Source organism: Dermacentor andersoni, chromosome 8 (assembly GCF_023375885.2).
Source record: "Dermacentor andersoni chromosome 8, qqDerAnde1_hic_scaffold, whole genome shotgun sequence".
In the NCBI taxonomy this organism is placed as follows: domain Eukaryota; kingdom Metazoa; phylum Arthropoda; class Arachnida; order Ixodida; family Ixodidae; genus Dermacentor; species Dermacentor andersoni.
In genome coordinates, this window is record NC_092821.1 from 154039799 (window position 1) to 154051914 (window position 12116).

Below are 12116 nucleotides of genomic sequence, written 5' to 3' on the forward strand. Positions count from 1 at the left end.
CACCGAAGCTGTATTCATGGCATAAATGGTGATAAAAAGTGGAAAGGCAGCTGGATCTCTGGAATGTAGCGTTCTTATACGCGATAATTTCTGCACGAAACTCTAACGTTTGTGCATGCGGGAATGGCGCTCAAGCTCCCACTATTTGGTGATCAATTGCGGTTAACGAAACAGCGCACATTCCTTTCATATACTGCATGTTCCTTACCACCGTATGCGATCGCAACACACACCAACTAGATTAGTTGGAGTGCTGCAAACACCAGCACTGTTCTTACGCGGAGCCAATCAATGGAGATTTGAACGTGAACGTGTATTAGGAAAATGTCAGCAATCGCGCGCGAACAGTATGACGTAAAATAGAAAATTGAGGAGCCATTTCACTTTGTGATGGTGGAGGAGCACCGAAAAATCTGTAGTACATCACACACGTTTAGACAAGGGAAAGCATGGGGATGGCGGGAGATGGAAATTGAAGGCAATGAGCAAAACGAAAAGAAGATAAAAGCGGAAGCCAATGTTTCGACAAGTTAAAGGCGCCATGTCGCCTTGAAAAAGACGAGTCCAGTTGTGAAGCGGTGGCTCTCGCTTTTGCCTTGCTCTCGTTTTGCTCCGGTTTAAACAAAGGTACATATATTTATTTTCATTATTTGGTAATGGGAGAGACCATACCTTTGTGATTACTGTGATGTACACTGGTTGGTTCAGTTGCAACCTTAGACAAAATCTTGGCCAAAGTTATATCTCTACGCGACCGTTGTTGAGTAGTGGAGTGACTTGGATTAGTGCGGCACTTCAAACCAAACTCTTCTCGTACAAACTGAGTGAACCATTTCTTGTCGGGTTTTCAAGTGTCCACACTGAAGGTTTTGACGATGACCACAGAGGTAGTGTGGTCACGGCTAAACCATGCAACTTGCGTGGTCATGTCCTGCTCGATATCAGAGTTCGCTGTGCCTGGAGATATATACACAGTGGCTATCACAATTCCGCCTTTCGTTTGTATGGCACACATATCCCATAGTCGGTGGCACTGTCCTCTTGCAAGTCAGAGGTGCATAGCTGAACATACATTTTGTCCTGCGCGTATATGGCAACGACTCCTGCTCGTGAGTCCATGTGCTGTTTACAAACGATTCCAGTGTACCTATCGACTTGACGCAATTAATCTTGATTTATTATTATTATTATTATTATTATTATTATTATTATTATTATTATTATTATTATTATTATTATTATTATTAGGGGTGGTGTGCTTGAAGCCTGCTTCACCTCCGCCGCTGGTCGGCTCACGCTCACCTTTTTATTACTGACGCACAAACCCGAAAAAAATATATGGAACCCTAGCCACGTGCAGCTTCGCTCTAAAAGAGCTCGAGAAGTGTGCGTAAGGAACGCGCAAAGATGTTTATGTAACTGCGCACTTTAGTTGACGCACTTAGTTCAAGTAAGTCACACATTTGCTGACACTCTAGGTAAGAATGGTGAAATCGATGCCATATTCCTGGATTTTAGCAAGGCATTTGACAGAGTTGTTCATCAAAAGCCAAATATAAAACTTAAAGATATTAATCTGCTAGATATACTAATTGCATGGATAGAGGGTTACTTTAGGAAGCGTGCTCAGAACGTTTCAGTGTGTGGGAACAATTCGAGCTGTCTTTCTATCGCATCAGGTGTGCCCCAGGGCAGCGTTCTGGGGCATGCGTTGTTTTCACTTTATGTAAATTACACTGTTCACGTAATAACATCGCGAACACAAATCAGGCTATTAGCGAATGACTGTGTGTGATTCTATGAAGTTAATCGTACCTGTGACAAGAATAACTTGAACTCGAGTCTCGGTAATACATGAAGTGGTGTAATGAAAGTGGTATGGTGGTTAAGACTGAGAAAACTCCATATCCGTATAACTCACCAAAAAGCACCATTTGTTAATATGTATAAGCTGGGTTCTTCAACACTAAAACAGGTCAGCAATTAGCGATATCTCAGTGTAACAATAAGTAGTGGTCTTTCTTGGAACATGGATATCTCATAACATTTGCTCTTATGTCTTCTGTAAGTAGCGCTTCTTGAAGTGCAAGCTTAGGAATTACTTTTCGAGACTTAAACCTATCAGTTATTTCACTTATATAAGACCCAAACTACAATATTCGTGTGTCTTATAACGCACTTTAACTAAAGTTAACAAAAAAAAAAAAACTTGCACATGTCCAAAGAAAGGCTGTTAGATTTACTTATTCTATATTTGATCTCACTGACTCGGCTTATGGCAGCTAACAATATTCAAAACTCGAACTTACAAAGAAGGAAGAACCGCCTGACGTGTCTTGATTTGCTTATTATGCATAAGTTTGACACTCCGCCTGGAATACATTTATCCCCTATGACCACGGGGCATACATGGCACCATCGAACCCGTTCTCTAACTACGTATTTCGCTAAAGATAACATTTTTCAGCTTTAATTTCTTTCTAAGCACTCTATGAGTTGAACCGTCTGACTGACTTTTGCCAATTATATATAGATAAGGACCTTGTTTATTCTTTCATGTAGAATGATTAGGGTCATTTTTCAACTGTATTTTGTACCTATTTTTCATCTTGTGACGCGTGCCTGTCCTGTTCGGACCACGTATCGGTCAGCAGTATGAAATAAATAAATAAATAAATAAATAAATAAATAAATAAATAAATAAATAAATAAATAAAAGCAATATACATGTAGGCGTGAGTACCTGGAATACCTCGAATGCCCTTATACAGTGAAAAGTGCATGTTTTTCTGCTCGGCTGTTTGGACGCTTTATGTCACAATCATCATTGTTTTCACTGGTACAATATGTGCAAATGCACACCAGGATTTACACATAGTGCATCAGGTCAAAAATATCGTCGTCAAAGGGCCCGTAGCATCGTGTAGAGTGTTTTCTGACCGCCGCGTAGTTTCTTTTGCAGAAACATTGTTTGCAAACGCTGTAACGGTATACGCACCGACCTTATTTGGCAGTTATCTCTGCAGTCTCTTCAAGACACATCGACTGACAATGCAATGGCCCAGTTCCGTTTGAGAGTGAAGCCCGTTTGAGCGTGAAGCCCGTTTGAGCGTGAAGCCCGAGTTCACATCGTTAGAGCAGGCGGCGACCAAGAGTGATGGGCGAAGGTATTATTAACATTAACATTAACATTAACATTAACTGAGTGTTGTTGTGGAAAATAAATACCTGTGGAATAATATATCCCTGTACCTTTGCTGCAGCACCGGCGCAGACGAAGAACCGACCCGCCACGCGCTCTTCCGTCTAGACGGCCGAAGGTTTTTCCCCGTACACGTGTGCTGCACCGGGAGACTCCTTCCGCAAGCGGAGCGGGATCTTTGCGGAAGCAGCCGCAACCGACCACGCTCTGCGGCGCGTCCGTGGGCGTGTCTCAAGGTCTCTTTGCGAGCCTCGTGTGTTCCTGAGAAAGTCATTTGTCGGTGCTCGTCATAACGGCCCACCTTGACGAAGCCCGGGAACGGAAACGCCATTCAGTTGAACTGAGTTCACTTCAGGTTCATTTATCTTCCAACAAATTGGTGCGGGTCATCTAGGCGACAGAAGGTGCCGTCTGAAAACTTTAAGGATGTCCGGAGGATCGTGAATAAAACAGATTTCATACCAGCTTAACGCAACCACACTGTCCGGGGTCGCGGACATCCACACAAAAGAATTTAATATCGTTAAAAAATTATCTAGTATACCAACTGAGACAACAATTGAACCAACAAACAGGTGTTACCACATAAGTAAAAAAACACGAATGAAACTCATATTTATATAGATTTATATAGATTTATATAGATATTTATATATGATGCACTTACTATGTGCATCAGGAAAATTGCTGTAACTGATTATTTAGTTCACACACATTGGCACAACACGGTATAAACAAAAGGTGCATTGTATCATCAGTTTCAAATAAATAATTCCTTTAATTGGCGATATGAATCGCTGCGGTAATTAATAGCTTTCATTTTATTAAATAAAGAGAATGGCATACGAGATATCGGTGACTGCATCATGTAGCCAGTGCATTGCTCTCTCGCGCATGCGCGGGCCGTCGCTTTTCGGTCTAGTGAGGCCGCCAGGCAGTGTACCGCGAGTGTCTTGCGTTTGTTGCAAAAGCAAGCGCAAATCAACCGAAATTTATACAATTTTGTTGCGCTTAGCGTTTGTTATTGTACGATTAACTGTGTGGGAGACATCGATGCAGTGATGTCTTTTGATGACGCATGTCATTGGGATGATGCTGGTCGAAAAAAAGAATTATCATTAGAGTTGCATGCGCAGAAATGCGCAGCATGTATCCAAATATACTGAGTATTCCACATCTCTCAAATGACGGTGGCAGGTACTTGTTGAGGATTGGCCAAAAGGGGACATATACATCGGTGGCGCATACCCAATTGCTTAAGAATAGCATAGCCGAAACATAATAAAGCCAAGAAAATCAAAGTAGCCATTCAGCATCACTCGCTATTCCAGTAAGAGGTACGTGCGCTTTAGACGTGCCCACGCCTACAAAATATACCTGCTGCCTTCTTTTTTAGAACACGCAGAATACGATTTAAGAAATATTGCCTGTGACAGATAGAACAAATATAATGCTTTAATTAAATTCCCCGAGGAGGCGATCATTACTTGCACTATAAATTGTTATCTTTAAATGATTAGGTCAAATCAAATCAATTCTTTATTCGACATTGTGTGCACAATGTCAAGATTACGGGAAAAAACCATAAAGGAAATGGCTTGACAGGGCCTGTGCTCTCTACGGCAGATGCGCGTATTCGCATAAGAAAACATGCCTAAAACAAGTTAGAAACAGTTTGAAAACACTTCGGCAGCACCAATGAAACAAGTGACAGGAAAAACTCTCAATTCGTCTACAGATAAAGAAATACAAAAGCAAAAATTCTTAAAAGCTGTAGAGCATGATATGGCGGTGCTAGACTCTCACGCGTCTCCCGGTGTTGTTTGCCCCGCATGGCTCTCACGTCTCCTGTAATCCGACTTCGCCCCGCAGATAAGTGCCGGTGGCGGTCGGTGTGGTTGCCGCATATTAAATTATGGGGTTTTACGTGCCAAGACCACTTTCTGATTATGAGGCACGCCGTAGTGGAGGACTCCGGAAATTTCGACCACCTGGGGATCTTTAACGTGCACCTAAATCTAAGTACACGGGTGTTTTCGCGTTTCGCCTCCATCGAAATGCGGCCGCCATGGCCGGGATTCAATCCCGCGACCTCGTGCTCAGCAGCCTAACACCCTGAGCAACCATGGCGGGTGTTGCCGCATATTACGGGAGATGGTGCGGTGGATGGATGGATAGATGAATGGATGGATGGATGGATGGATGGATGGATGGATGGATGGATGGATGGATGAATGGTTGGATGCTTTGAGCACCCCTTTTAGACCGGGGTGGTGGGTTGCGCCACCAAGCTCTTGTTATTAAATTGCCTAACGTGCTACCTACGTAAAAAAAAAAAATCTTACGATGAATTTCGATAACCAAATTTTCTGAACCCCTAATGTGAACTTTGTTTTTTCACGCTTCTGTTGTTTGTCGTCTCCCTACTTTTCTTCCACCAATCTTCCAATCGCCACTTACTAACCTCTAGTGCGGACATGTTTACTTTCTCCCTGCTCTCGCTGAACCCAAGGGTGTCAAGGAGGCCAGAGATGGCTAAATCGACAGCTGGGCACATATTTTCACATTCTAATAAAACATGCTCCATTGTTTCCCTAGCTTTACCGCAGCGAGCACAAGCTTCTTCTTCCTTCTCATGTCTCGCTTTATAAGTGCCTGTTCCAAGGCATCCTGATCTCGCTTTGAAAAGTAACGAGCTTCCCTTTGAGTTATTATAAATCGTTTCTTTCCGGATCTCGTTTTTTTCCTCTTAAGTAGTTACTCATGGCAGGTTTCTTCTCCATTGCCGCCACCCAGGAGATTAACTCAGCCTCTCCGATTTTCCGCTTGATCTTCTTTGTTTCCATGTTGCTCACCATACAGGTCGCATACTTGCTAGTGAGTTTCCTAGTTCTTTTCCTACCCTGTGAATCAATGTTTTTCCTGTACAAGTACCTGAACACTCTCCCAACCCATTTACTTTCCTCCATATTCCTCAGTCGTTCTTCACAATTAATTTTACTGTGAGCTCTCACTTTAAAACTTGTCCAGCCCATATCACCCTGCACAGCTTCATTTGTAGTCTTCCCGTGAGTGCGTAATGCGAGGCGACCCACTGACCTTTGGTTCCCGTTGGGTCCTGCTTGTACCCCTGATTTAAAGCCACCAACCTCATTTCCAAAAGTAAGTCCTGGGGCTATTACACCTTTCCACATACCTCGGAGGACCTCGCACCTATTGTATCCCCATAGCGTTCTGTGTTTCATCATGGCTGCATTTCACTTCCATTTTGCTGTTATTGCTTTTTCCTGTGTTCCCATATATCTATCACACTTGCTTATCCATATACCAAGGTGTTCATAATCTTTTACCTGAGGTGTTTCCTGGCCCTGGATTGACACTGTGTGTTCACTCTTCAGTGAATACCATAACACCTGATTTTCTCACACTAAATTTCAAACATAAATTGTTGCCTTCCTGTCCACAGATATTAGCCAGACGTTGCAAATCACTTTGCTTATTAGCTAGCAACACAATGTCGTCCGCATAAAATAAACCTGGAAGGTGCTGTTCTACTACTGTACCCGCCCGTTTGCATGAGAGATTAAACCCGGTATTACTTCTCTCTAGCGCCCTCTCCATCCTCACCATGTACATCATAAACAGCAGTGGGAATAAAGGGCACCCCTGCCTCAGTCCCTTGTTGATATCAACTTCCTCCTCACTCGTCATCCCTTTCCATTCAATGCAAACGATATTTTCTAGGTAAATCTCTCTCAAAGGCTATAGACAATCGTCGCCCAAGCCTTCCCCTTCCAGAATATCCCACAAAATGTTACGGTCTACGTTGTCATACGCTCCTGTAATGTCTAAAAAGGCCACATATAACGGTCTCCTTTCTGCTCTGGATATTTCAATAGACTGAGTAAGTAACACTGAGCCTGAGTAGACTGAGTAATAGACTGAGACTGATTTCTAGGTAATTGGGATCGTCAACTTAGCATGAGAGAAAGCAAACGTAAACTTAAATGGGAAGAATTGAAAGATCGTAGACGAAACCTCAGGTTGAAATCTATTCTATAATATCTACCATTCTAAAACTGGAATCAATAAGGAGAAGTACATTCAAGAGCCGTCCTATATATCCCAAAGAAGGGACCACAGTCTCAAAGTAAATGAACTTTCCTTTAAAGGTGACGCCTTGCGCTATTAATTTTTTGTTAGATGTATAAGAGAGTGGAATGATCTTCCGCCTATGATTGTATCCAATGTGTCGAATGATGCTTTTTAGCGCGCTTTGTGTAATTAGTTTCCTTATTGATCTCAAATATGATGCTTATTTTTATGTATCCCCCTGCTGTAATGCCTGCAAAGGCGAAGCAGGTATCAAATAAGCAAATAAACAATAAACAAGACTGAGTAAGGACAAATAGGTTATTAATAAAGACGCCTACCTATTCTGAAGCCATTCTGAAGTTCTCCCAAAATGCCATTTTTCTCTGCCCATGCTTGCAGCTTTAATTTAAACGCCTGCATTGCCAACCTGTATATTACGGATGTAATGGTCAATGGTCTATATCAGTGAATTCTATGTCCCTCCTCCTTACCTTTATGACTTAAATTCATTCTACTTTGTCGCCAACTTTCTCGTAAACTTGTTTCTGCTGCTTTCACCAGAGCTTCCTTACTTTTTGGACCTAGTTCATTAATCAGCCTAACAGAAACCTCATCTAGCCCTGTGGCTGTGGGCTTCGGAATTTCCTCTTCGGATTTCTACCAGTTGAAAATCGTCAGCACCAGCTCCTTTACCGTCTGGTTCTCTTTCATGCTCTTTTTTTTTTTCCTCAAGTAGAAGCTTGTCATTGTCTTGGAAAGATACGGCTGTTATTTTTTGGACGTAATTTAATGCCGCGTACCCTTCAAGTTTGTTTCCCTCGTCGTCGAGGATATGTTGCACTGTTACAGAGGTCTTGCCTGATAATTTTATGTGGTTCCAAAATACTCTAGGTGCGGCCTTCTTTTTCTCACGTATTTCTGACAACGAACGTTCACTTTCACCTTTTATCTTTGCTTGCACAAGTATTTGAACCATAGACTTTTTCTCCCGGTATATTTCCCATTTACTGGCGTCTTCATCCTGCGGCAACTGCATCTTCTTTGCCTGCCTTTGCTCTCGGGATGCTTTCTGTCGTTGAGCGATCGCTTCCCGTATCTCCCTGTTCTACCAGCTTTTCGGTTTCTTTTTTCCTTTCCATCGAGTATGTTGTTACTCTTTCCGTATTTCCGTCGCTATTACACTTTGAAGCTCACCATATTACCACTCTTTGCTTGGCCATTTGCAACGTTCTTCCTGGACTCTTGTGACTCTATTTGTTATTTGCTCAGCGTTTTAATTTGGACTGGCCATTTTGTGCTCCTTGCGCCCTTTTGCAACTACATACCCCATTTTCAAAATGGTGCATTTATGGTCACTCCCTGTGCTGCTATACCCTTCCTTGTCAATGACGATTTCTCTCAACTTATGAATTCCTTCTGTCATCAGGCAGTAATCAATGGTCGATTGCCGATTTCCCACTTCTCACGTGGTCTGCTCTTCATACTTAGGCCCTATATTCACGATAACGACATTAGGTTGCTCACGAAGGTGTAGCATTGACTTCCCGTTGTTGTCGGTATAGCCATCTATATCCTGTATGCGGACATTGGTGTCACCTAATAGGATAATTTCGGCACCATTCCCGAAACCCTTATTATCAGCATTTATGCATTACACAAACCCTTTATTCTTCTCTCTGCAATCATTTTCGGTCCACATATAGGTTACGCCCAGCCAAGTTTTCTTTCCACTCATTGTACATGATAACCAAAGATGCTCTTGACATTTTGAATTTACTCTTTTGCATTTGACTCCTCGATAGATGAGCATTCCGACTCCCCCTCCGTTTCCTTCCGACTTATTTCTGTTGAACCCTTCCCAAACATAGTTCTCAATCACTGGCGGATCTCTCGGGTCTCTAAGGTGCGTTTCCATAACCGCATACACCCCTATTTGTTCTCTATTTAACTGCTCCTCAATCTCTACCCACTTTTCCTTTCTTCTGCCGCCCTGCATGTTTATGTAGTGTAATGCATGGTGAGCTCTCTTTCTTGTTTTCCTCCTTTTTCACTTAGGTTCCCCTAGGGGATCTTTTTTATTACTACGTACACTGGCCTTCTGATCGCCCGTGGGCCCCCAAAGGAAGTAACCGCGCAACCCGCAAGTTACCAGCCCACTTCTCGTGCAAGCCTGTGATTGAAGTAGATCCCGTCTCGTTGAAAACCACCAAACCTTGTCACTTCCCTGTTTACTTCTACAACCTCGAAGCCTTTCTCTCGACTCATTGTTCACATAGCCTCATTAGTAGCCACTACGGCTCTTTGTACGGGACCGTCACGTACAGGCCCATCCGGCTCCGTGCACACCACGATCTACACCTGAGGGGACAGCTAGCGCAAGTCGTCTTCCCCCTTCCCCAAGCGCTGGGCTAGTCCTCTTCCTTTTTTTGTTTAGGACGTCACTTACCCCATGTGCTACTACGACAAGGTTGCGTCCGTGGGCATTTTTCGCGAACTTTGCTTTTGCTCGCTCCATGACTGCACCTAATGCCCGTCCTGGAAATGTACCCAACGCCACTCTTCTGTCACCTTCCACCCTCTCCACAATGACCTTTGAGCACCTAGCCAGGCTTGAGTCGCCGGCGATAATCACCCTTTCACTCTCTCCTACTGCCAATGACTCTCCTTGCTTACCTTTGTCATCCTTCTCTGTGTGATTTGGACTTGAAATGGGGCATTGACCCCTGCGTACCTGCTTTTCATTTGCGGCGGCTTCAAGTTAGGTCGAGCTCTTTCCAGCTACACCCTCCCCGTGTTGCACGCATTCCACTTGCTTTATTGGCACGTGCTTTGTTGACGAGTGTCGCGCGCGGTGCGAACGTCACCTAACGGCAGGGTTAGTTGGGCGCGAAAGGGAGTAGGCTGTTGCTCTTTGTCATGGGGTTGGTGAACTGTGTGGAAGCTTCGCGCGTGCGCAGACCCGCTTCGTGGGACCATCGTGCGGAAGGCCTAGGAGCAGGACACCGGAATGGACGAACACGATCATTCGAACGCGTCACCATTCGCGTGCCCGTAGGCGCGAACGATTAGGCGTTGGTGTCCAGCATGGGGGCGGACATATTCTCTCGCTATACGGCCGCGATGAGTCGGACTTCGTCAATTTGTCGCGCGGACTGAGGGAGTGTACAAGTGCAAGGAGTGTAGTGTCCTGCGTGCACTCTTAGTGCTTCAGCTGCGATGTTGGTCTTGATGAGGTGGTCTCTGGCGACAGCAGTAGTTGCCGCCGTTGATGCACTTCGAAGTAGACCTAGACAAATCCTGAGCGCCTCAGCCTGAACGTTTTGAATAGTACGTGGGCTTGCATTAGTTGCGTTAGTCAATACTGGCAAGCTGTGCACCAAAAAGCTGAGGAAAAGTACCCTATATATTTGCAATAGCGCTTGTGGGCATTCCCTAGGTCTCTCCAGCGACGAACTTAAGCGGTGACAGATGCCTGTCAACCGCTTCTTCATCTACAATACATGGCGGCTCCATGAGATGTCTCTGTCAATCATGACACTCGTGAATTTCTGAGACCGTACAAATGGTATTAACTACCCACTGATTAATACGCTGTAGCCCGTCATGGGCTTACGCGTAAATGCCACAAGTGCACATTTATCCAATCAGATCTCCAGGGATTCATTGCGGAGGTAGGGTGTAGTCTAAGTGCTAGCTTTTTGGAGCCTTGCGCGCAGCTTTAAGCTTGGCACTCAGGACGCCCAAACACATATGTCGTCCCCTTACATTGATAAGCTAACTGGGTTTGGAAGGGGATCAAGGAGACCAATCAGCGTGAGGTTAAACGACGTAGGGTTCAGTACGCCGCCCTGGGGAACGCCACAATAGGTGTAATGTATAGGAGTGGGGCCATCCTCCGTGCTCTCAAAGAAAGATCGGCTAGAGAGATAGCTATGTATTCATCTAAACATCCGACCACTGAGGCCTACTTCTTCGGGAGCGGCGAGGATGTCTTCATGTGTAACTTGTCGTACGCCCCTTTGACGTCCAGGAACAAAGAAGGACAGAGACGCTTACATCTTTTTGGCACTGAAAGTAAGTAACCAGGTCGACAACGTTATCAGTCGATGAACAGCCACGTCGGAAGCCTGCCATGGAATCTGGATAGACGTTGTGGTATTCCAAGTACCAATCCAGGCGTCCGAGGATTCTCCTCTCCATCACTTTGCCCACACAGCTCGCCAATGCAGTGGGGCGATACGACGAAAGCTCCAACGAAGACTTTCCAGGCTATAGTAGCGGAACTACGCGACTATCTGAAGTGAAGGCGCTAAAATGACGGAGGACAAAGAAGAAACACACACACACACACAGGGCGCCTAGTATTGCAGCTTGGGGAAAGTGTGCCAGTTAGCCAGGATTCATTATACATGTCAAGCAAACACTCATCGTCCGCTCACGTAGAAGACACAGAGCTCTGTAAGAAATTCCATCAGGTGCTGGCGAAGACGTACATCTGCACAAAGCTAGCGCGGCCTTGAGTTCACGGATGGAAAATGGTAGATCCATGCGGGGGTCACGTGGTGGCGCGGAGCTGATGTAATGTGATAAGTTGTTGTAAGCTGTGAGTCGCCCGGATACTCTGGCACAGTAGTCTTCTGCAATATAAAAAACTAGTCGCTGTTGGAAGAGGGCCAGAGCCTTGAATGGAGATCGCTGTACGGATGGTGTCCTGAGCTCTCGCACCGTCCTCCAAAGTGCATAAGTGCGTTACGAGGGTCTAGCGATTCAAAGAAAGCAGTCCAGCGTTGTGGCTCCAATTTATCTAACCGGCGCTGGA

At 44.6% G+C, this 12116-nt stretch overlaps 1 long non-coding RNA gene across 2 annotated transcripts in view; it reads left to right on the forward strand.

Annotated features, from left to right (window-relative positions):
• Window positions 1–3814, forward strand: part of LOC129383311 (uncharacterized) — a 57599-nt gene extending 53785 nt beyond the window's left edge. For both annotated transcript variants that reach the window (XR_008611179.1, XR_008611178.1), the window contains exons 2-3: window positions 3027–3167; window positions 3264–3814. This is a non-coding gene — a long non-coding RNA (uncharacterized lncRNA). The remainder of the gene's footprint in view (window positions 1–3026; window positions 3168–3263) is intronic.
• Window positions 3815–12116: the final 8302 nt, after the last annotated feature.